Genomic DNA, 24,495 nt, shown 5'->3' on the forward strand with positions numbered 1-24,495 from the left:
TTATCATCATAATTGACAGAACCAACCAGAGCATGTCTCAAAAAATGTTCAAAAGTCAAAGACTTTAAGAACTTAGAATAATCAAAAGCATTATTTAGTGTAAACTGGAATTATGAGAGTAAAGGAAAATAACTAAAAATTATACATTGAACACTGCTAATAACATTCAATAGAGAGTCAATAAACATTTGATCATCTGATATGTCCAGCTCTGTGGCAGGTGCTGAGGGCATACAAGATGATGATGATGATGGTGGTGATAACAACTTTTTTAAAACCTCAGGCATTGCCTAGAAGGTATTAGTTACAAATCTGCTAAACATACCATGCACTTTCATGTCCTTTGCATGGCTTTGCTCATGCCGGTGGTTCCTTACCCTGAAGTAGCCTTCCCCACCTCGCCTTCCAACTTACACATCATTCAGGACACTGCTCAAAATAGCCTTTCTTCTATGTATGAATCAGACAGAACCTCTGTTACCTCACTGTGCCTTTACTTTTCCTCTAGTACAGCAGGATTTCCAATCTCATATTTTTTCCGTCATACCATACTTACTGCCAAACATCCCTTCCAATTCCAAAATGTCCACGGTTATAACTAAATGTTACTTGTGAGAGCTTTCATAATGCAGGAGGGGAAGAAGTTAAATATTAACAGAACCTATAGTGTTCAGGGAAGAATCTTAAAAGATATTGAACTTGAAGAATGGGTAGAATATGGACAGACAAAAAGAAGACAAATATTCCAAGCAAGGCAAAATAGCATCAGCAAAGGCAGGAAGTGGCAGGCGCAGTATGTGTACCAACTTTTAAGGAAACTTTGTGTTGGGAGGAGTAGTAGATAATGAAACAGCTGAGCTGTGACACGTTTTACTATCATACCTGATCCTAAGTAAGTCACTTTACTTCACTAAGTCTAAATTTCCTTACCTGTAAAAGTCGCCAGGTTGTTCTAGAAAAAAAAAAAGTCTATAAAGTATTTGACATGGTAATGGACACAGCATGTGCTGAGAAATAAAAGCAATTATTATTCTTTTAATGTCAAATTTGTAAATATAAAATGTAACTGGATCATGAAGTACACCAAATAGAAAATTGTGGGTTTTCAATTTCATCCAACAAGCCTACAAAGGTTTTATAATAGTGAAACAAAAACAATTATCTGGTAGCAGTGCACAAAAGGGGATCCAAAGCCAGAGAGAGGCTAGCCAGGAAGCAATTTCAGCAACTAAGGCATATAATGAGTGCCTGACCTAGACTGGTAGCAGTGGATTGATGAGAGACAGGAGGGCTTTCCAAGGAAGAATGAATAGAAGTTGGTAAAAAGACTGGCTGAGGGACAAAGAACAAGGACAGAGAAGATTTAAATGCTTACAGCAGGCTATACAGTAAAGTAGTTAAGGGGTTTTGAAATCAGACTGACATGGGTTTCAACCCTGACTTCCACATATAAGCTGTATGTCCTTGGACAACAAACCTGACATCTCTAAACCTCATATCTATAAACTGAAGATAATTCTAATTTCACAGGGTTGTTGGGTATTTAGCACCTAGTAACCAACCACTGGAAAAATGGTAAATGTATTTAATACATGGTTTCCCTGTGCTTCCATGGCCCCTCTGCTTGAATACCCTTTGCCCCTTCTCTTGGCCAACTCTTAATCCTCTTTTAAGAGTCAGCTTAACATTAACTCCTTGGGAAGCTTTCCACTAAGCACACTATAATCTAATTACTTCTGTTATTATATCTTTATTGTTATATGGTATAACAATGAATTGCAGCTGTGTATCTTATCTGTCTCTTGCCCCTCCCCACACTGACCTGTCAGTTCCTTGACAACAGAAACTGAGTCATATATACCTTTGTATCCAGGATGTTAGCATAATCAGCACATAATAGGCTCTGGAATTTTTGTTAAACAACTGGAAAATATATAAATAAATAAAATGTGTAAATCCAAAAGTTGTACTAGCTACTTAAACTTTTCCACCTAAACTCTTTCCTAAATATGTACAATCACACTTCATATTCAGCAAATTTCACTATTTTTCCCTCTCATACATATACTACGATATCAACACCATGCATCCAACTTGAAGGCAATGTCTTGGAAGAATAGAAGTCCCAACCCATGATGCAGTCTACTAGAAGTAAGCTTCCTGAGGGCAGGGACTACCTCTTGACTGCTGTATTCTCAGCATCTAATTCATGGCCTGGAAAAGAGGCAGGTGCCCAACCAACAACACTCAGCAAACAGCACAGTGAGTATGATAAAAATATTGGGCTGGTCAAAAAGTTCGTTTGGGTTTTTCCATAACCTGTTACAGAAACCTGAATGAACTTTTTGGCCAACCCAATATAATGCACAATTAACAGTCCCTTTTACACTACAAACCAAGAAAGGCTAACCTATTACCTGAAGCTGTTTTGCTGACAAAATCCCCAACTACTCATAAATTACTTAAAATATCAAATACCTACTAGTAGTAGTAAATTTGTAAACATCTAAAAATATATATGCTGGCTGGTCTCCCTTTAAATTCATGAACACTGACCTCAGAAGTGGGCTCTGAGTATTGCCCAGTATTCTCATACTTCCCTAGTCCATTTATTCTTCCACTGTCCTAAATCAACTCCCCCTCCTCAAATTTTCACATCTCCTTCCTCACTCTCTCTCAGCTAATGACCTGGCTTTCTATTTCCTTCTATCTGGTTACTGAGGATCACTGGTTCTGAACAGGGGTTTTAAGGAACAGCCCCACCTCCACCCTGGGGGATAGTTCATAACTCCCTCCAATCTCCAAATGCTGAAGTGCCCCACGGTCCTTGAACCCTGCCTTTGGAGATCTCTCAGAGCTTTAAATATCACTTACACATTAACAATTCCCACATTTACATCTTCAGCCTAGACTTCTGAACTCCAGTTTCATATATACTACTGTATACTGAAATTTCATTTGAAAATTCATTTTTGAAACTGAAAATGATTGCAGATCTTCCTCCCTCCTCTCCCTATTACTCTGTGATCTTCCCCAAATCACTGAGTGGTAACTCCATTCTTTAGCTTCTCAGGCCATAAATCTGGGAGTCATCCATGACCCCTCTTCACACTTGATGGCTCTAGCTTAGATATAAATCTAGAATCTGGCCATTTCTCACCACCTCCACTCTTACCACACTGATCCAAGTCACCTTGACCTTTAACCCAGATAAATGCAATGGCCTACCAACAGAGGTCTCAACGTTTCTGCCCTTGCTGCAGAGAGACAACAAAGTAATCAGAAAAATCCTTTAAAACAGAAGTCAGATCAGTTCACTCCTTGACTCAAAACCCCACCATCTCATTCAAAGTAAAAACTAAAGTCTTACAAGGTGTTAGCAGGCCCTATATGACCCGACCCCACTCTGACCTGCTTATCTACTTCTCTCCGCAACTTGCTCCCCCAGTTCCAGCCAAACTCGCTGATGTGCTCCCGCCTCAGGGACTTTGTGGTTGCTCTGATGGCCCTCTCCACTACATCCACAGGCACCCTTCTTTATCACTATTAGGTCTCTGCTCAAATGTCATCTTTTCTAAGGTCACCACTATAATTTCCCATGCATGCTACCAGCACTCCCCATTCCCCTTCATTACTTATTTTTTCTCCATAGCACTTTTCACTACCTGACACATATTTTAATTAATTTTTAAATTAATGTCTCCCCCCTCAACCCTCAAAGTGAACTTCATGATGGCAGGGGTTTTTATTGTCTTCCTCACTGTTTACTGTTTTGTTTACTTTTTGTTCAGTGCCTGGCACATAAGTAGCACTTAGTATCTGTTAAATTAATAAAGTGAACCTACACTTGAAGCTTGTACCTTATTCTAAAAACTCTTAACCATATAGTACCATTCTGTTCACTTTCCCCAATTTTAATCAGCATACATTTGAGGATCAAAGCACCTACTTAAATCCAATATAAAATTCTAAAAGTTCCCTCCACTGCTACCCTCAGCCCAACATCTTTACTTTCAAATTCAAAATTCAACCAACAACTCCCTTTATGGAAAACACAAAATAAGTCCGTTCAGATCCAAGTACACACAGTCCCAAAGGCTGAAATTTATCAAGTAAACTCCGGAAGGCCTTGGAAATTCAGTGCTGTTTGATAGCCTCTGGGTTCTGATTCTTGCTGAAAACATGCTGTGCCTCCCCATCCCTCAGAAAAATCTAGAACCAGTCCACTTTCCCTAGGTTCCCCAAGTTCAGGTGTGACTTGAAAATAATCCAAACTATAAAGTATGTGAAAGTGCTCTGCCAAGGGAAAATGGCTTTGTTGGCACTAAATATTATTATTAAAATGAGACAATGAATGCGTCTGAGAAGATAAATTGGGGAGAAACCCCACCGATTTCGGATAGAATCGAACTTGCTGTAAAAATAACTATGATCTAAATAACTAACTATTCCACGAAAAATGGAGGTCCCGAACTAAACTCTAGAGCCTGCGACGAGACCCAAGCTTCCCACCTTAGTAAGGAACAGACGTATTCCCCGAAAGACCGCGCAGGCTACACCCTCCAGCCGGCACTAGGGCTCCGAGGTCGGCGCTCGGCCAACGCCACCTCCCCCGGAGGAACCACCTTCACCCGCCACCACCGCCCGGGGGAGCGCTCCTCTCGCCGCACACGCCCCCCTCCTTCTTACCACACCTACCTAGCACTTCCCCAACCCTCTTCCTCCGGGCACTTCCTCACACTGGGGTGACAGACACACACATACCCTACCAGAAGCTCAGGCTTCTCCTCCGCCTTCCTGCACCGGTGAGGACGCTCGGGTCTCGGGCTCTGGCTGGGCGGTGGCGGAGAGCGCCAGACACACAGTCCCGCAGAGGTGCACCAGACTGGAGTCCCGCTGGCCCGCGCAGCCGCAGAAGGCACCAGCGTGGAGGTCGGAGTCGAACCCTGCTGCACTTCCGCCCTCCCGTATCCAGCGAAGACAGCCTGCAGCGCCGCGGAGCTCTGGAAGCCCACCGCAAGTGCAGTCACCCTCGGCGCCCGGAGATGACGTCACGGGGCCCCACGTGGCCCGCACTCCGCCCTCCCAGTTCGGCCCAACCCCGTGAGGAGGCTGGAGCCGCGCTTGAGCATGCGCGGACAGAGCAGAGAGCGTGAATGTTCGGTCAAACCCCTGGCAGGTTCCCCGCTTCTACCCTCTTCCGAGAGTCCTGTGCTTTTGGCATAGTCATTGTTGTTTAGTGAGGTTAATATAACAGTTCCGTGAGAGCAGAGAGTTTTACAAATAATGAGTCACTGCGTCACTAGAGCTTCATCGCAGCATCCCTGTCCTGGCTTCACACAGTAAAATTAATAAAACGTTGGTTTTCAAAGTGTTTTTATATCTATTTTCTCATTTGATCTTCTCCACTTTGTCAGAGCCACAGAACGGATTAAGAGCCGCATTTAACAAAAGACTAAAATACTTGAATACTGAAGCCCAGCCATCCCTCCAATTGTAAGTACCTATGTCTTCCTGTTGGTGAAAATGACAAGCAATTAGTCAATTTACTCCTAAAAAGTGTTTGCATTAGGTGTATCCAGAAGTCTTAGCAGGCATTTAGCGTTTTTCTCTTCATTACACATGGCTTTCAACATAATGCTATGCATGCCAAGTGAATACTACTGTGCTGAGACTCGATAGGTTCCTGATAAGTGGGAAGACTAGGAAAATCCTAGTATTAGCCACAGGATCCTTTTTAAAGGAAGAATCTTCTAGGAACTCCCTGGCTGTCCAGTGGTTAGGACTCCACGCTTTCACTGCCTGAGGGCGTGGGTTCAATCCCTGGTCGGGGAACTAAGATCCCACAGGCCCGTGCAGCGCAGCCAAAAAAAAACAAAACAAAACTTATTGGAGGTTGTCTAGCCCAATGATTTTCCAGTGGTGAATCACAACTCATTGGTGAGTCATCAAATCAAGTTAGTGGGTCATGACTAGCAATTTTTAAGTTAAAAAAAAATAGAAAATATTGGCATGCTTCACACATACTAAAGGTAAATATTGTTTCCTGAAGTTTTTACTTTAGTATGTACATGGTTTACACTGTGTAGGAATGTGAAATACATTTCTTGATATGGGTAACAGTCAAAAAAAAATTGAAAGCCACAGTCCAGTCCACTCCACTTACTTAATGCAGAAATCCTCTCTATAGCGTCCCCAACAGACAAACATTAGCCTCTGTAAAAAAGCTCTTGGGATCGTTGCCCCCACTTCCCAAAGGTAGGCAAAACTAAATGGAATTTACTCTGAAATGTATCGAAAAAATTAGGTGGATGGACGAATGGCTAGAGGGATGGATAGATGGATAAATATGTGATAATGCAAGTACAGTAAAATGTTAATGGTAGAATCTAGGTGGTGAGAATATGGGTGTTCACTGTAAAATTCTTTCAACTTTGCTGTTATGCTTGAAGTTTTTCCTAATAAAATGTTTGGGGAGGGGGCAGAGAAACGATTTATGGAGAACCCTAATGGGTAGAAAGTGATTATATTGAGCTAAAATCCAGCTTCTTGTAACCTTTAAAAATTTACCCTGTTTATTTCCTTCCTCCCCTTGTCCCTCCTCTACCCCACCCCCAACCTACAATAGAAATAGCTAACCCTTGTTCTAATAGACAGCACTTCAGCTATGAAAAGATATGCCTTATAACCCACTCAGGATAAACACTGTCAGTTCTTTCAGCCATTCTTCACATGACATATCTCTCCTCTGGATATGGTCCAGTTGTTGTACTCTTTCCCATCTCATGGTTGTGCTCCTTGAGCAAAAATTTGGAAATAAGAGGAATTCTATATTTGTTCTCCGTCATTTCCATTTGTTAACATTACGTCGTCTCTCTCAATCAGTTACCAAGGGTGACAGATATCCACTCTTCCCTTTAAAATGTTTCTTAAACTCTAAAAAAAGGGGAAAAAATGGTAACAGGTTTCAAAAATTTGGATTTCTGACTTATCCTGGAATCTGACAACCCTGGGACCACATTCCCACATGGCAACCAAGTGCTGGAGTGGAGCTGCAGCCTGCCCCCTTTTAGGCTGGGAATGCCCTCTCCAGTTTCTCACTGTCCCCACACTATCACTTATTTAGACTTTAGATTACCTATCTGGATGCTAAAGGCTTTGGAGCGTAACACTCCTCTATAGCTCTTCTTCTAGTTTCTAAGGCACTGCCTACCTCAGTTCTTTGCACGTAAATATTCATTTTGAACAAAAGACCAAAACAACTAGGCCAGAATGCATTATTCAAATGTGAATAACACACATTTGACTGTGATTGTGATCATATTTATAGTTCTAAGTTTTTACCTTTAGGCAATTCTAAGGACACACACTTGAAAGTTGGGAAAATATCATTATACAGTGTTCTCTCCTGTGAGGTGAGAGAGTATTTGGAGGATTCAAATACTATTTTGAGGCTTTGAAAGCTGAACAGTCATAGACATCCCACTTGTATCTATTTAATTGACATTCTAAAACGAATCCAGGAGCTGGATAGATAGACTCTTTTAGCTTCAGTGACAGCCTTTCATTCACTGTGACAAGTCTTCATTCAGTCATTTAAACATTTCTTGTGTTCACATAATTAGGTACTTGGTAAAGTGAAAATAAGTAACTCTTAAGTAACAACAAAGGAACCTCCCAAATTTCATTACATGAATATATATTTTAAAATCACAATTTGGAGCAGTTTTCTTATGACTACCATGTCAACTATATAATACCATATGTAATTCCAGCACTGCTACAGATAAAATGTGGGTTTTTGTTGAAAATATTGTGTTATAAGACTATGATTCCAGTTACTCAGTACTCTCTATCTACCTACATAGATTGTATAGGAGTGAATCAAAACAATATGCCAAATATTCTTTGGAAAAAATATATACATTCATAACTTGTATACATTTGTGTTTTAATTTTTGATGCCCCAAATTACTATTATTCTTAAAAAAATCTTTGAATTAGATTATTTGGCTGTTCCCATAGGAATATTTTCTATAAATAGCTCCTATTAAAAACTGGGAAAAATTAGTCAAGCAGCTTTTCAATCTGTTTTCTCAATGTGTGCAGAAGAAAAATAGTCTGGGAAATATAAAACTGAAGGGAAAGTCTTAAAAAAAACAAAACCCAACTGAACAACCTGATTCTTGAAACAGCAAAATAAATCCTTGCAATAATACGTTGCTGTCACCAGGTGTCACAATGAACCTGACACAAAGCTCAGAGCTTCCCAACCAGCAAGTCCAGTCAGTAGCACCCTCAGTGATGTAATAGACTGTTTCCCAATAGGAAAGTTCAAGTTATCTCAAGAGATTTTGTGAAATCCTAAAAAAGTTTTCACAACAAAATTATTTTAATTTGAAAAAAAACAAACACTTTCTAAACCTTGTCAGTACTGACAAAATTTCCTTCAAATCCATTCCCTTTCCTTCACCTGTGTTTGTTCTTCGATCATAAACTAGTGCAGTATAGCATAGCTGAGGATGTGCTTTTAAATCCCATATGCGACATCTATTATCTGTGTGGCCCCAGAAAAAAAATTATTTAACCAGTACTGGCTACGTAATTCCACAGGGCCAGTGCAAAATGAAAATGAGGGCTCTTTGTTGAGGAAAGGAATTTGAAGATGGCGACAGCAGAGCATTAAATCAAGTGCTGTGCATACGACAGGTCACATGCCCAAGAACCTGACTCTTATGTAACTTCTCCCAGCCTCCATTTCTCCATTTTCCTCACGGTTAAATGAGGATAATGATAGCACCTGCTTCATAGACCCGTGAAGGTGAGGGAGGATGATGCACATGAAACATTTACCACAGTGCTTGGTAAATGGTGAGCTCTCAATAAACAGGAGCTGTTGTTTTTATGTCCTTCATCAGGCTCTGTGCCTCCCTTCCCCTGCACCAACCCATTTTACAATCTTCTGCCAGAGTAATCTTCTTTAGCACAGTTCTAATTATGTCGCTGCCCTGTTTTTTACAAAAGCCAAACCCTCACTGCCTACAGAATAAAACCCAAATTTCTTGGACTAACCTAATCCAGTTTTCCAGCTTCATCACCCATCACTTGTCTGGCTCCCTGGTCTCTCTCTGACCTCTGCCTCACATCCTGCGTCTTTGCTGATGCTGTTCCTTCTGCTGGAAATGCCCTCTCCCCGGGACTGTAGGGGAAATACAAGAATAAGAGTCACAGTTCTGCCTTAGAGCTGTTTACAATATAGACTGGGAAACAATATCACACAGAGATTCAGCAAGAACGCAAGACAAGGTGAAAAGAATGGTCAAGGAAAAAAATGTCTTAGAAGTTCAGAAGTAGAAGCCATGACTGAAATGGCACTTTTTAAAGCATTTCATTTCATAGTTTATTAATGGTTACTATGTTATGCACAGACTCTATGTTATATGTATCAAAACACAGAGCTCCATGGATTCTTTTTCAAAAATATAATTCATATCCCTCAGTTATTAAATGCTAAACTTAAAAGCAGGGGCAATATATACTTTTAATTCATTATTTTTAGAGCAGTTTTAGGTTTACAGCAAAATTGAGCAGAAAGTCCGGAGTTCCCATATGCCATCGCCACACACACACAACTCCTTCCACTATCACATCCTGCAACAGTACGTTTGTTACAATTGATGAACCTACACTGACACATCTTTATCACCTGAAGTCCATATTTACATTATGGTTCACTCTTGATTTAGTCAGAGAGGCTAAACATGAGTTTAGTCAAATATGTAATGACAGGTATTCACCATTATAGTATCATACAGAGTTGTTTCATTGCCTTAAAAACCCTCTGTGCTCTGTCTATTCATCCCTCCCTCCTCTGAACACTTGGCAACCACTGATCCTCTTATGTCTCCATAGTTTTGAGTTTTTGAGAATGTTGTATAGTTGAAATGATAAAGTATGAGGCCTTTTTAGATTGGTTTCTTTCAGTTAGTCATATGCAATTAAATTTTCTTCATGTCTTTTCAGGGTACAATGTTTTTTAAATAAAATTTTGAATGAAAGTCACATTTAATTATACAGAGTACTAATTTTTTACTTTAAAAAGTAGGTTTAGGACTTCCCTGGTGCCGCAGTGGTTAAGAAACCACCTGCCAATGCAGGGGACATGGGTTTGATCCCTGGTCCAGGAAGATCCCACATGCCGCAGAGCAACTAAGCCCGTGTGCCACTGCTACTACTGAGCCTGCACTCTAGAGCCTGCGAGCCACAACTGCGCCTAGAGCCCATGCTCCACAAGAAGAGAAGCCACCGCAATGAGAAGCCCATGCACTGCACCGAAGAGTAGCCCTGGTTCACTGCAACTAGAGAAAAGCCCGCGGGCAGCAATGAAGACCCAACGCCGCCATAAATAAATAAATAAATAAATAAATAAATAATTTTAAAAAGAAGACCCAAAACATACACATAATTTAAAAAGTAAAAAAAAAAAAAATGTATGTTTACCAACAACTCTTGTGTTGGGGACCTTTCTGTGGGATAATTTGCCCACATACATACAGTAAGTATCAGAATTGTCATCTCAGAGGTGGTATGTTCCTAAAGTCTCTCTCAATTTTAGGGACAAGCGGGAAGTTTTAAAATACTGATTTTTTTAAAAATTCAGGTATTCAGTTTGCCTAAAAATAAAGTCTGTTGTGGAATAACTGCTGAATTTTTTAAAAGCCCATTGTGTAATCATTACTTTTTTCATTCGCCTCCCAGATCTGATGGCACAGTCAGTCCATACCTTTCTCCTTTATCTTTCTCCTTTAGTGGTATCGCTACCACACACATGCCATGGTTTACTTTTCATGTTTTCCTAAACACTACTACTGACACGCTCTATAGCCATCACTGAGTTCCTAGGATCCATTTATTACCTTGGGCTTTATAGGACTGTCATGATTTAAGAGAATGAGAGAGAAGGGAAAGGTATAGGTATTTCAGGAAAGGAAAAAAGAATGATCAAAAGCAGGGATGAAACAGTCACGTTCACGCCTGGATGCTGTGAGTATATTTTATTCTGCAAATGTAAGGTACTCTAGGTCAGGAGGTTAGACAATTCATCATACACACTACTTATCTAGTTAGTTAACATTTACAGAGCATACTATGTGCTGGGCATGATTCTATAACACTTTTCTAATATTCTAACCTCATACAATTTGGGAGGTCCTCTTTGGAAAGCACACATACAAAGAAATACAAAATTAGGTGGCCTTAGAAAGGACCCATGTAAGTGAAGAGACCTGAAAATTAAGCTTCACAGTAAACTCACCTCCATTTCCCATGACTGAGAGACTGAAGTGAAGAAGTAAGCTTCAGGCAGCCCAATTCTTCACCTCTCACAGGTATCCAAGACTGCTTCTTGTCCCATGATCTCCATTTCTCCCTAGAAGAGCTCGGTTATATTGCCATTAGAGCAAAGGGCAAAATTAAACAAGAAGCTTTCATGTTCTGCTTGCCACACATTTCTAGCCACCATTTATGCACTGATTTTATTCACTGCCTTATTCTAGGCAGATTTTCTAACATTCTTTTCATCTTTTCGTCAAACTATAACATGAAATTTCTGTATTCCAGAAAGACGGATATGAATAAAGTATCCTTTTTTGCCCCCTCTCCACACTTTCCCAGCAATTTATAAAATGATTAGTGTTCTCACAGAACAGTGTGTTCATTCACTTAATAGGCTTTTATGTGCCAGGCTGTACCAGGTACTCAGGATACTAAGATGCATCAGAAATTAATTTCTTCCCTCAGGGAACTCACATTCCAGTTTGGCAGAGAACAGATAAGTAAACAAATGATTGCAATAGTCCCTAACTGGCTGTAATAGGACTATGTACAACTGTTATGGGAACCTAGCTTTGAGAATCAGTAGAAACGTATAAAATAAATCTTAGAGGATAAATAGATACAACATGTGGACAAGGAAAGAAAGGGCTTTTAAGCCAGGGGCTCTTAACCAAGGGGTCCACGGTTCAAATTACGGAGCTTGAAGAATTTGGATGAGAAAATGAGTACGTCTTTATTTTCACTAACCTCCAGTTTGAAATTTAGCATTTTTTTCCATTATAAATATAGGGCACAAACTGGAGTAGTATTAGCAATACTTGTAACTTGTCACCAGTAGAAACATAGATATATTCAACATAGATATATTCATATTGCAGTTGACTCAGATTCTTGAAACATTATTTTACACATATTGCTACTTTGAAATTACAGTAGGAATTTGACTCACTGCGAGACCTTATTATTTATTGCATACTACATAACACAAATTTGTTTTCCTAACATTCTGATAATTGTATAGGAATATACAATTATCTCTTTGTAGTAATACGTATGTCTATGTAATAATATGTATGTTTATGCATTTAAATATATTATTCTGAGAAGGGCTCCACAGACTTCACCAGACTAAGAGATTCATTGTGAAAAAAGAATAAAAGTAAGGTTAAGAATCGCTGTTCCAGGCAAAGGGAACAGAAGACACAGCAAGTTTGGGACTTCCCTGGTGGTGCAGTGGTTAAGAATCTGCCTGCCAATGCAGGGGACACGGGTTTGATCCCTGGTCCAGGAAGATCCCACATGCCGCAGAGCACCTAAGCCCATGCACCGCAACTACTGAGCCTGCGCTCTAGAGCCCGCGGGCCACAACTACTGAGCCCACGTGCCACAACTACTGAAGCCTGCGCGCCTAGAGCCTGGACTCCGCAACAAGAGAAGCCACCGCAATGAGAAGCCCGCGTGCCACAACAAAGAATAGCCCCCGCTCATTGCAACTAGAGAAAGCCCGCACGCAGCAACAAAGACCCAACACAGCCAAAAAAAAAAAAAGACACAGCAAGTTTAAAGATAAGAACTTGTTCAAGAATTCAGTCACCAGTGCTGCCTTTTCTTTCTCTTGACTCTGAATTCTTCCCACTCCTCTTTCTGCCACTCCCCTAGTTTGGGACACCTGTCCATTTGGCCCTCTTCTAATTTATGTTCCACACTTCCCACTGTTGGGAATCCATATTCCCAAAGCTGATATTGTGTCACTGCTATCCTGGTTGAAGGGGATCAGGAGAGCCCAGCCTGCTTGGCCTTGGTATTGCCTCTGCAGGCAGAGGCAAGATCAAGGAGCCCTTGGGATCCCTCGGACAGATCTGGAAACCCCTGGCCTAAAAGAGCAAGTGTGGCTTTCAACACCCTCCATGGGGCATTAATACCTCTCCATCCTTATCTTCTATCATATTCCCTGAGCTCTGTCCTCCAGCCTCACAGAAACACTTTTCACTTTTCATAAAGATCCTGCCCTCTATCACCTCCGGGGGTATACAAGCTATTTTTTCTGCTCGGGACTCTACTTCTCATCACTCCTTTTTCCTGGTTAACACCTACTTATCTGTTAGGTGTTAGTTTAGAGGTCTCTGCCTCTGGGAAGTCCTTCTACTCCCCACGAGAATGGCCCAAATATCTCTCCTATGTGTTGCCTTAACAGCCTGTATTTACCTTTTTTTTTTCTACTTTATGTGGCATAAATATTTTGTCACACAAGGTACAAAAATACTTTCACGTTTTGGTTGGTTTCAAAGTTTGAAAAGAATGACGGGCCACAGTAGGGGTGGGGTGCGATGTGGAGAGGTACGCAAAACGGGCAGAGAAAGGATTTTTTTTTTTTTTTTTGTGGCTGCTTTGGGTCTTCGTTGCTGCACATGGGCTTTCTCTGGTTGCAGCAAGTGGGGGCTACTTTTCGTTGCAGTGCGCGGGCTTCCTATCGCAGTGGCTTCTTTTGTTGCCGAGGCAGGGCTTTAGGCGGGGACTTCAGTAGTTGCAACACGCAGGCTTCAGTAGTTGTGGCACATGGGCTTCGTTGCTCTGCGGCATGTGGGATCTTCCTGGACCAGGGATCAAACCCATGTCCCCTGCATTGGCAGGGGGATTCTTAACCACTGGACCACCAGGGAAGTCCCGAGAAAGGATTTTATTAACGGCTGTTGGCCCATCTGAGGAGGAGGAAGCAGAGGACCCCGATTTGAAGTGACCAGGAAAATGCTCTGTCTTGGCTGGGTGGTCCTTCCTGTTGGGCCGAACTGGCTGCAGGGCTTGGTGCTCACTGAAGCAGGGTGGGTGCAGGGAGGGGTGTGGACAGAGGGGCTGGGAATGATGAACCATTCATGGTCAGGACCTGTTGCTATGGTGACACAATGTGAGAACAAATGGTACACTCACATATACACAGGTTTAAGTGTCTTAATCCATTCCAGAAAACATGCAAAATTAAACATGTCGTTTCTTTGAGATGGAGCTATGGAAGCACATTTGGACTGGAGGTCAGGCCTCGCTCAGTCCCAGGGAGGCCTCTGAGCTGGGTCTGGGTGTCCCAGAGAGAAGGCCCCTGAATCCTGCCGTAAGCACCTTGAAGAGGGGTTTGGGGGCAGGACAGGGCTGAGGAAGAGGAGAGAAAGGAAACAGGGAACAGTGCACTGAGTCACGCTTAAAATTCTCACGCTTTGGAGGGAAGCAGCAGCTCTGCACAGGCTGCCTGGGGGCAGTGGAAGCTCAGGACGGCTTCCTCCTCAGTGGGGCGGGGGCCTCGAGCTGTGGTGACAAGACCGAAGAACTAACAGAACTGACAAGACTTCCAACCTTGCTGGGTGGTATCAGAGGAAGGGTACCAGCGCACCTCTGGACATCAGTTTCTTCATCCTGAAAATGGGAAAGCGCCACCTGACCTGCATCCTCTGAGCATGTAGGGCAGCGGCGGCAGCGGTAGTGGCAGCGGGGTAGGTGAGGTGGCTGGGGTCAGCTCTGTGGTGTACAGAGGGCAGGGGGCCCAGGACCCTGGGTATGCGGGGATCAGAGGGGCCCCCATCAGCTCTGAGTGTGCTCCTAGGGAGGGGTGAGCGTTGGTGGGATTTGGCGTAGCCGTCAGCTTGTTCTTGGACGTCTTGGTGTTGGCTTTGGCACACTCTAGCCTCAGGGTCTGCGGGTTCTCAGGATCAAAGCGAATACCTTTCAACGCCTTCTGGGCGGCTTCTGCTCCTGCCCGGTCGTCAGAGATCGTAAAACCAGCAGGCTGCCTCGATGTGAGCTTGATCGGGGACGCTTCATACCCCTTGCACGGCCTGAAGAGCAGGTAGAATTCTTTGGGTTGAATGTCCACAGGGGGTCCACTGGCGAACAGGGTCCGGAGCGCCTCCTCCGTGCGAGCCGTGCGGGCGCTGGGCGCGCAGTCCGGCATCAGGTTGCTCGCGGTGCTGGGGGTGGGGTGTGGTAGCGGTGACGGGGTCAGCCAGCGGGTCCGGCTGGAGTCGCATCAGGCTTCGCGGGCGCGGGAGACGGGGAGGTGGTGCGGCGGACGTGGCGCTGGAACCCCGGCCGAGCCGTGGTGGCCGCCGCCTCCGCCTTTTCCCTGCGACCGGCGAGTCTTGCCTTCCTTTTATCACGGAATGGTAATAGACCTTTTACTGGTCTGCGCTCTTCTCTCTGGTCGGCACTGACCCTTTACCCACTGTTTAATTCCCCACATAGGGCCTGACAGTAGTGGGCGTTGGGCGGCTACTTACTGGTTAGACGGATAAATGAATGAAGCCAAAATTGTCACCTAGGGCTATAGTAGAAAAAGGCTTGGAAACCGAGGTAAGTGGTTTGAACTATATCCCCTAGGCCAGGATTTTCCAAACTGTACCTTATGACCTATTAGTGGATTGTGAGATCAATTTAGTGGTTTGCAATAACTTTTTATGTGAAATAGAATTTTATAGAACAGAAGAATAGAATAGAATAGATCCGAGAGCATCACAAGAAGCAAGGGTAGGTTTGTTTCATAAAACTTTTACTGCAGTTATACATATCATGCATATATATGCACATCCTGAACTAGTATGTGTGCCTTGAGTTGTGATTATTTCTTCCAAAAGATTAAGTCAAGAAGATTCTAAAGCTCCTGCTGTAACCACAGGGGAGCCGCTGGGAAGGGTTTCAATTAAGGATGTGATACGATCAGATCTGTGGTTTGGGAAACTTCCTCAGACCATGGCATGAAGGGTATTTTGACCAGCGATGGTGGCAATGGGAGCATCTGAAAAGCTACTAGAGTCAACTGAGAAATGACAAGAAAGATAATGGCGTGGGATGGAAAGGAAGGGGTGGGAAGGAGAAATAGTGACTGACTGGAAGACGGTGCTTTTGAGGGGGTTGAGGTTTAAGATCTAGTACTATGGGCTTGATCTGGAATGCCGTAATTCAGGTAATGGAAACATCACAGCCAATGTCAATTCAGTAGGAGGAAAATCAATTATACTAACTTTTGAATTGAATTGGCTGATCCGTTTGGTCAGAATAATTAGCCCACGTTGATATGAATTGCTCTGGATGCTAAATATAGTAGCGACTAATGGGCTAGATTGTCCCAAGTATAAATTACCCATAACTAGTGTTTGAATCTAGTTGCTTAAACATTTAAGCTACTTTTATTATGCTCTCACTACAGTGTATGAAATTATCTATGTTTTTGAGTGGGGAAATCAACCTACATAGCCCATTGCTTATGAATTATCTATAGTTTACTCACCTACCTCAAATTCTTTTCTGGAACAAGACAAATATGAGGAAAAAAAATCCAGTAATATGTAATTCATGTAATTTAATAAGCATGGCATATGAGAATAAATATTATTTTTGTTTCTCTATATACTAATTATGTCTTCTCTCGCAAAGTCCTCATTCATCTGGAAGAATTATATAATGTTCTCAATTTACTACGGATGGGTAATGCTTAACCTGGGTGGTATGTGGATCACCATATCTTAGTTGTAGGACGGGACCGCCTCCAAGCAATCTGAATGTAAATCACGTGTGGGTGTTGTCCTGAATAGTTATTTAGGAGCAGAGGAGTAATGGTGGACGAAGGTGCAGCCAAGGAATGAGACAAAATAAAATGTATTAGTTTTATGCATTAGATGAGTAAGCGAATGATAAAATAATGATTAAAGGCTCACATTAGAGCAACAACTTTTAAATTTTGACCCTTACCATTTAATATTTAGTCTTACGTGTTAAACTGGATGTTAAATTCCTAAAGGATGTTGTGGGCCCCGCATAGCACTTAGCAGTGCCCTGAGCCATGCTTACTGACTGAATGATATATTTATTAAAAATTACAATGTTGCCCATCAACAGACAATTGGCTTGAGGAGATGTGATATATAATGGAATATTACTCAGCCATGAAAAGAATGAAATATTGCCATTTGCAGCAACATGGATAGACTTAGAGAATATTATGCTTACTGAAATAAGTCAGAGAAAGATAAATACTCTATGATATCACTTAAATGTGGAATCTAAAGAATAACACAAATGAATCTATAAACAGAACAGAAACAGATTCACAGGCATAGAAAACAAATTTATGGTTACCAAAGTGGGGGAGGAGAGGAGTATGGAATTAACAGATAAAAACTACTATACATAAAACAGATAAGCAACAAGGATTTACTGTATAACACAGGGATTTATGCCCAATATCTTGAAATAACCTATAATGGAATATAATCTGCAAAAAAAAAAAAATCTGAATCACTATACTGTACACCTGAAACTGATATGATATTGTAAATCAACTATACTTCAATAAAAATAAATAAAATATTTTCAAACTCTTAAAAAAAATTCCAGTGTTAATTTCCAATTACCACTAAATTCTTTTTATAGCTAAAATGAATTACTTGAATTAAAGCCATCTGCTTAAAGGTACAACTATAAATTTAGGTGACTTTTAAAAAAAACATAATGAAATATAAATTATGTTGTTCCTCAAAGTTGAAACTCCAGAAGGCTACACACTTGTTGAACAATAATGTAATTACTCAAAATGAAACAGGAGGGAAGGAGGCAGGGCACAGCCTTTGAAAGAATGACATAGCCTGAGGACATGACATAAACTGATTAGAACCAAATAGGTCCAAAATGGTGGACAAGTCGACTTCCACTAGACCTTGAGCCTCAGTATACGCCCACATCAGCAAGCTGAATGACACACCCACAGGCGCCATGACAGTTCCATAAGGATCAAAAAGTGGGCAGTGGCCCAATTCCTAGAAATCCCCTCCCCTTCCTAAAATAGCTGGAGTACTCCTCCCACTCTTTAGCCTATGAAATTTATATATCTTTATATCTTATTTATATATCTTTATATCTCTCCACTCCTATAAAAACTGAAAAGGCCATACCCTGGGGCCTTTCTCACCTTCTGAGATGGCCCACACTCTGTCTGTGGAGTGTGTTTCTCTCTAAATAAATTCACTTCTTACCTAACACTTTGTCTCTCACTGAATTCTTTCTGCAATGAAACATCAAGAACCTGACCTTCGTTAAGTCCTGAAACCAGGTGTGTGATCTCAGTTGGAAGACTGTGGGTTTTGGCTCGGGTTCGAGTCCCAGCTGTGTGGGTTCAAGTCCCAATCTGAGGTGCATGGTTTCAAAAGCATCAGCAAACTCTTTTGCAATTGCCTTTAAAGCCAATTTAAGAAACATACAAGAAAAACAATTCAGTTTATAAATACGGCTAATTTCTGTTACCCCTCCCACTGGAAAAAAATACATATTTGGATTGTTCATTTTATTCATCATATTTGGCTTTAGATAACTCTTGGTTGTGTGTGTGGTACGTGGGCCTCTCACTGCTGTGGCCTCTCCCATTGCGGAGCACAGGCTCCAGACGCGCAGGCTCAGCAGCCATGGCTCACGGGCCAAGCCACTCCGCGGCATGTGGGATCTTCCTGGACCGGGGCACGAACCCGCGTCCCCTGCATCGTCAGGTGGACTCTCAACCACTGCGCCACCAGGGAAGCCCTCTTGGTTGTGTTTTTAAAAAATGTCCTTGAAGAATAAATTTGTAGCCATTAAATGTACTGAAATAAACATGACATAGGATCATTGTAATATACTAAATCTCCATATTGAGAAATTTTTAAAATTGTGTTGAAGTATAGTTGATTTACAGTGTTTGTTAATTTCTGCTGTACAGCAAAGTGACTCAGTTTTATATATATATATATATATATATATATATATATATATATATATATTCTTTTCCATCATGGTTTATCACAGGATATTGAATATGGTTCCCTGGGCTATACAGTAGGACCATGTTGTTTATCCATCCTATATATAATAGTTTGCATCTGTTAATCCCAAACTCCCAATCCTTCCCTCCCCTCCCCTCCCTTCCCCTTGGCAACCACAAGTTTGTTCTCTATGTCTTTGAGTCTGTTTCTGTTTCATAGATAGGTTCACTTGTGTTGTATTTTAGATTCCAAATATAAGTAATATCATATAGTATTTGTCTTTCTCTTTCTGACTTACTTTGCTTAGTATTATAATCTCTAGGTCCATCCATGTTGCTGCAAATGGCATTATTTCATTCTTTTTCATGGCTGAGTAATATTCCACTGTATATGTATATATCATACCTTCTTTATCCATTCATCTGTCAATGGACTTTTTTTTTAAACATCTTTATTGGAGTATAATTGCTTTACAGTGGTGTGTTAGTTTCTGCTGTATGACAAAATGAATCAGCTATAGATATACATACATCCCCATATCTCCTCCCTCTTGCATCTCCCTCCCACCCTCCCTATCCCACCCCTCTAGGTGGACACAAAGCATGGAGCTGATCTCCGTGTGCTATGCGGCTGCTTCCCACTAGCTATCTATTTTACATTTGGTACTGTATATATGTCCATGCCACTCTCTCACTTCGTCCCAGCTTACCTTTCCCCCTCCCCGTGTCCTCAACTCCATTCTCTATGTCTGCGTCTTTATTCCTGTCCTGCCCCTAGGTTCTTCAGAACCATTATTATTATTTTTATTTTTATTTTTAGATTCCATATATATGTGTTAGCATATGGTATTTGTTTTTCTCTTGCTGACTTACTTCAATCTATATGACAGTCTCTAGGTCCATCTACCTCACTACAAATAACTCAATTTCGTTTATTTTTATGGCTGAGTAATATTCCATTGTATATATGTGCCACATCATCTTTATCCATTCATCTGTCGATGGACACTTAGGTTGCTTCCATGTCTTGGCTATTGTAAATAGTGCTGCTGTGAACATAGGGGTGCATGTATGTTTTCGAATTATAGTTTTGTCTGGGTATATACCCAGGAGTGGAATTGCTGGATCATATGGCAACTGTATTTTTAGTTTTTTGAGGCACATCCATACTGTTTTCCACAGTGGCTGTACCTATTTACATTCCCACCAACAGTGTAAGAGGGTTCCCTTTTCTCCACACACTCTCCAGCATTTATTATTTGTAGATTTTTTAATGACGGCCGTTCTGACTGGTGTGAGGTGATACCTCATTGTAGTTTTAATTTGCATTTCTCTAATAATTAGCAATGATGAGCATCTTTTCATGTGCATAATTGGCCATCTGTATGTCTTTTTTGGAGAAATAGCTATTTAGGTCTTCTGCCCATTTTTCAATTAGGTTGTTTGTTTTATTCTTATTGAATTGTACGTGCTGTTTGTATATTTTGGAAATTAAGCCCTTATAGGTCTCATCATTGGCAAATATTTTCTCCCAGTCCGTAGGTTGTCTTTTCATTTTGTTTTTGGTTGCCTTTGCTGTGCAAAATCTTATAAGCTTGATTAGGTCCCATTTGTTTATTTTGTTTTTTATTTCTATTGCCTTGGGAGACTGACCTAAGAAAACATTTGTATGATTTATGTCAGAGAATGTTTTGCATATGTTCTCTTCTACGAGTTTTATGGTGTCTTGTCTTATATTTAAGTCTTTAAGCCATTATGAGTTTATTTTTGTGTATGGTGTGAGGGTGTGTTCTAACTTCATTGATTTACATGTGGCTGTCCAACTTTCCCAACACAACTTGCTGAAGAGACTGTCTTTTCTCCATTGTATATTCTTGCCTCCTTTGTCAAAGATTAGTTGTCCATAGGTGTGTTGGTTTACTTCTGGGCACTCTATTCTGTTCCATTGATCTGTATGTCTGTTTTTGTGCCACATATTGAGAAATCTTAAACCGTGTATACAGGCTGAAACTGTATAGTGAGGATTGTCTATAATTAACCCATGGACCACTCTCTTTAGGCATTCTTTCTTTTAAAAAATTTATTTATTTATTTATTTTTGTCCGCTTTGGGTGTTCGTTGCTGCACGCGGGCCCTCTCTAGTTGCAGCGAGCGGGGGCTACTCCTTGTTGCAGTGTGCAGGCCTCCCGTTGCAGTGGCTTCTCTTGTTGCAGAGCACGGGCTCTAGGCGCACAGGCTTCAGTAGTTGTGGCATGTGGGCTCAGCATTTGTGGCTCGCAGCTCTAGAGCACAGGCTCAGTAGCTGTGGCGCACGGACCTCGTTGCTCCGCGGCATGTGGGATCCTCCTGGACCAGGGCCCGAACCTGTGTCCCCTGCATTGGCAGGCGGACTCCCAACCACTGCACCACCAGGGAAGCCCTCTCTAGGCATTAAGTTTGCTCAAGCATTAATACTAATAATACACCAATAAAGGGGAGAATTTTTACCGTGCATCTCCTAGGGCCCAAAGTTGGCTAATGACAACTATGTTTGTAATATTAGCATCACCAGATGCCACAGCAGTTTGATTAAATGTAGATAGGAGAACAACTATGTTTTGTGACTATAAGCAAACATCTAGGTACACTTCAACATGTCTCCTAAGTACAAGAATAATCTCCTATGTAACCACAGTATAATTACTACACTCAGAAAATCCAGCATTGATACAATACCATCATCTAACATAAATCCATATTCAAATATGCCCAACTGTCCATAGGCCACATGTTTTGAATCCAAAATTGAGAATCCCTCCCAGAAAGAAGTTCTCTACCACTAGGATTATATCTTTCACCTTCTTATCTGCCATATTCCTTGCACCACAAAAAGAAAACTCTTGGTTTGCTCTCATCTCTGCTGAGTTTCAGGTCAGCTATTCTTTGTGGAATGTTTCCAAGCCAGCTATCGATTTGTATCTATTTTTGAGACGTTTAATATGTATTTGGGTAATTCCTGGGTTAAAGTCCACTTCTCCCACAAGACTGTTTCACAAGGATAGTGAGTGTTTCCTCCAGCCCCAAATGTATTTCCAGGTGCAAGTGCTTGGTGCACAGTAGGTTTTCAAGAAATATTTTTGGAATGAATGAATATATAAAGTGTTTAAGTTGGCAGAATGCCTGTATTGTCTTTATATCTCTCTGCATCCCATAGAGTGGGCCCTCAATGGGAGTTTAACAGACCTTTGTAAAGTGAAAATATTCAGCACCATAGCTGGAAGTATGCTCTGACTATTTCCTTTGCACTTTCCTTTGATATTTAATAACATTTAAAGAGCAGAAGAGGTATACAGGGAATGCTGAATTTGATCTCCAATTCAGTACACCGAGATGTAGGAATTGATTAACTATGGGGAGAATCATTGCTGTGACAATGAAAAAATTAATTTTTCATAATTTTCATATATTAAACTATCATTTATTATGCACTTACTAAGTGTCAAACACTGTGCTAACTACTTCACATGCATTGAAAATTTTTATTATTATATTTTTAAAGATAAGTTTTACTGAGGTATACTTGACATTCAGTAAAATTCATACCTTTTGGTGTACAGTTCCATGAATTTTGACAAATGCTTTAGTCATGTAACTAACTACCATTACAATCATGATATAGAATATGAATATTTCCATCCCCCCCAAATCCTCTTATGTTCCCTATTAACACACGTCACTTACTCTTCCTACTTTAGTATATTTTTCTCATTTTTTAAAATAAATTTGTTTATTTTATCTATTTATTTTTGGCTGCATTGGGTCTTTGTTGCTGCGTGGGCTCTCTCTAGTTGCAGCGAGCAGGTGCTACTGTTCGTTGTAGTGTGTGGGCTTCTCATTGCGGTGGCTTCTCTTGTTGCGGAGAATGGGCTCTAGGTGTGCGGGCTTCAGTAGTTGTGTCACGTGGGCTCAGTAGTTGTGGCTCGTGGGCCCTAGAGCTCAGGCTCAGTAGTTGTGGCACGCGGGCTTGGTTGCTCTGCAGCATGTGGGATCTTCCCAGACCAGGGCTCGAACCCATGTCCCCTGCATTGGCAGGCAGACTCTTAACCACTGCACCACCAGGGAAGCCCCTTTCCCATTTTTTTTGGAGAAGAAAAACTGAGGCTAAGAGCAGTTGAGTAATTTATTCAGAGTTACATAATTAGTAAGTGGCAGAGCTTGGACTCCAGCCAAGGTCCGTCTGACTCTAAATCACAAGATTTAAGTATGCCACCCTGCCGTTACTACTTTGTGGTATTCCACTTGCTCAGCATCGTATTTCCCATTTTGTTACACAATGGCCATAGAGCTGTAACAACAAGAGGAAATTAAAATGAACCTTTCAAAAATACTAAGAATAGGGTAAATGAATTACAAGATAAATTTTATGTCAAACTAGAGGTATATACTCTATTGCATAAGATTAAAAGCAAGTAAATTTTTGGTTCGTTGATATGGTAGTAAATATTTTAGTAATTGTGAGTTTTAACTTTACTTCACAACTGAGGACTCTATTAGCCACTTGAATCTAGGAATATCCTAGGATAAAATTTGGGGGTTTGTCGCTGCCTGACATGTCAGACCCAGACAGTTCCTGTCCTCAGGTAGCTTACCACTGAATCTCAGATAAAACGATTACCTGCATTATGGTTTTATTTAGAGTTCTAACATGATGCATCTTAGCCTAAATCAGTTACAGAGTGTTTTGCTGAATTAGATAAATTAAAAATCTACTTAAAAATAATTTTAATAGATGGAACAGGGAATCCTCAAAGTAGCCTTAATATAATAAACATTTTGTATTTGTAGTATATTAGAAAGACAGTGTTCAATTTAACTACTAAATTTGGGGGTGGTTTGTTATGCAGCAAAAGACAATAGAAAACTGATACAGGTACTAGCTTATTGGTCTGTTCAAGCAGGAAGATCAAGTCGCATTTTTGAAGTCTCCAAATTACAAATTAGCTGCATTTTGTAAGTCAGTTGTTTAAAATTTAGAATATATTGTCTCATAGAAACAGATGCATTTTCTTACCAAGTAGTTTGGAATAATTGAATCTTTATGTGGTAGTTCAGGATTTTTCCATTGCCTACATTCATTGCACATCTCTGAGGTTAAGATACAAAAGGTGCTCACAACTGAGTTGGCTGTTTATTGACCTTGTGCCAGGTCACTGCTTTTTTTTAAGCAAATGTTTTTAGACAAAAAACTAGTGGCTTAAAACTGCACCATTTATTTGGCTCATGAATCTGCTGGGCAGTCCTGGTCTGGGACAGGCTTAGCTGATCTCCAATGGCTCTTTCGTGTGTCAGGGATCAGTTGGTGGCTTGACTGGGTATTGGCTTGTCCCAGATAATCTCACTCATATTTCTGATGG

The 24,495-nt window shown here is 41.1% G+C and overlaps 1 protein-coding gene and 1 pseudogene across 6 annotated transcripts in view; both read right to left on the reverse strand.

Moving 5' to 3' along the window:
• Positions 1 to 4,995, reverse strand: part of ATG5 (autophagy related 5) — a 126,887-nt gene extending 121,892 nt beyond the window's left edge. Inside the window, exon 1 of one of the 6 annotated variants that reach the window (XR_002175229.3) lies at positions 4,770 to 4,983. The gene's annotated coding sequence lies outside the window, so the exon portion shown is untranslated. Of the gene's footprint in view, positions 1 to 4,512; positions 4,643 to 4,764 lie in introns of those variants that run through there. The other 5 variants (XM_073789471.1, XM_019929503.3, XM_073789469.1 and 2 more) reach the window with 5 other exon arrangements.
• Positions 4,996 to 14,650: 9,655 nt separating this feature from the next.
• LOC101325617 (RNA-binding protein with multiple splicing 2-like) lies at positions 14,651 to 15,271 on the reverse strand (annotated as a pseudogene).
• Positions 15,272 to 24,495: the final 9,224 nt, after the last annotated feature.

Source organism: Tursiops truncatus, chromosome 12, assembly GCF_011762595.2.
Source record: "Tursiops truncatus isolate mTurTru1 chromosome 12, mTurTru1.mat.Y, whole genome shotgun sequence".
In the NCBI taxonomy this organism is placed as follows: domain Eukaryota; kingdom Metazoa; phylum Chordata; class Mammalia; order Artiodactyla; family Delphinidae; genus Tursiops; species Tursiops truncatus.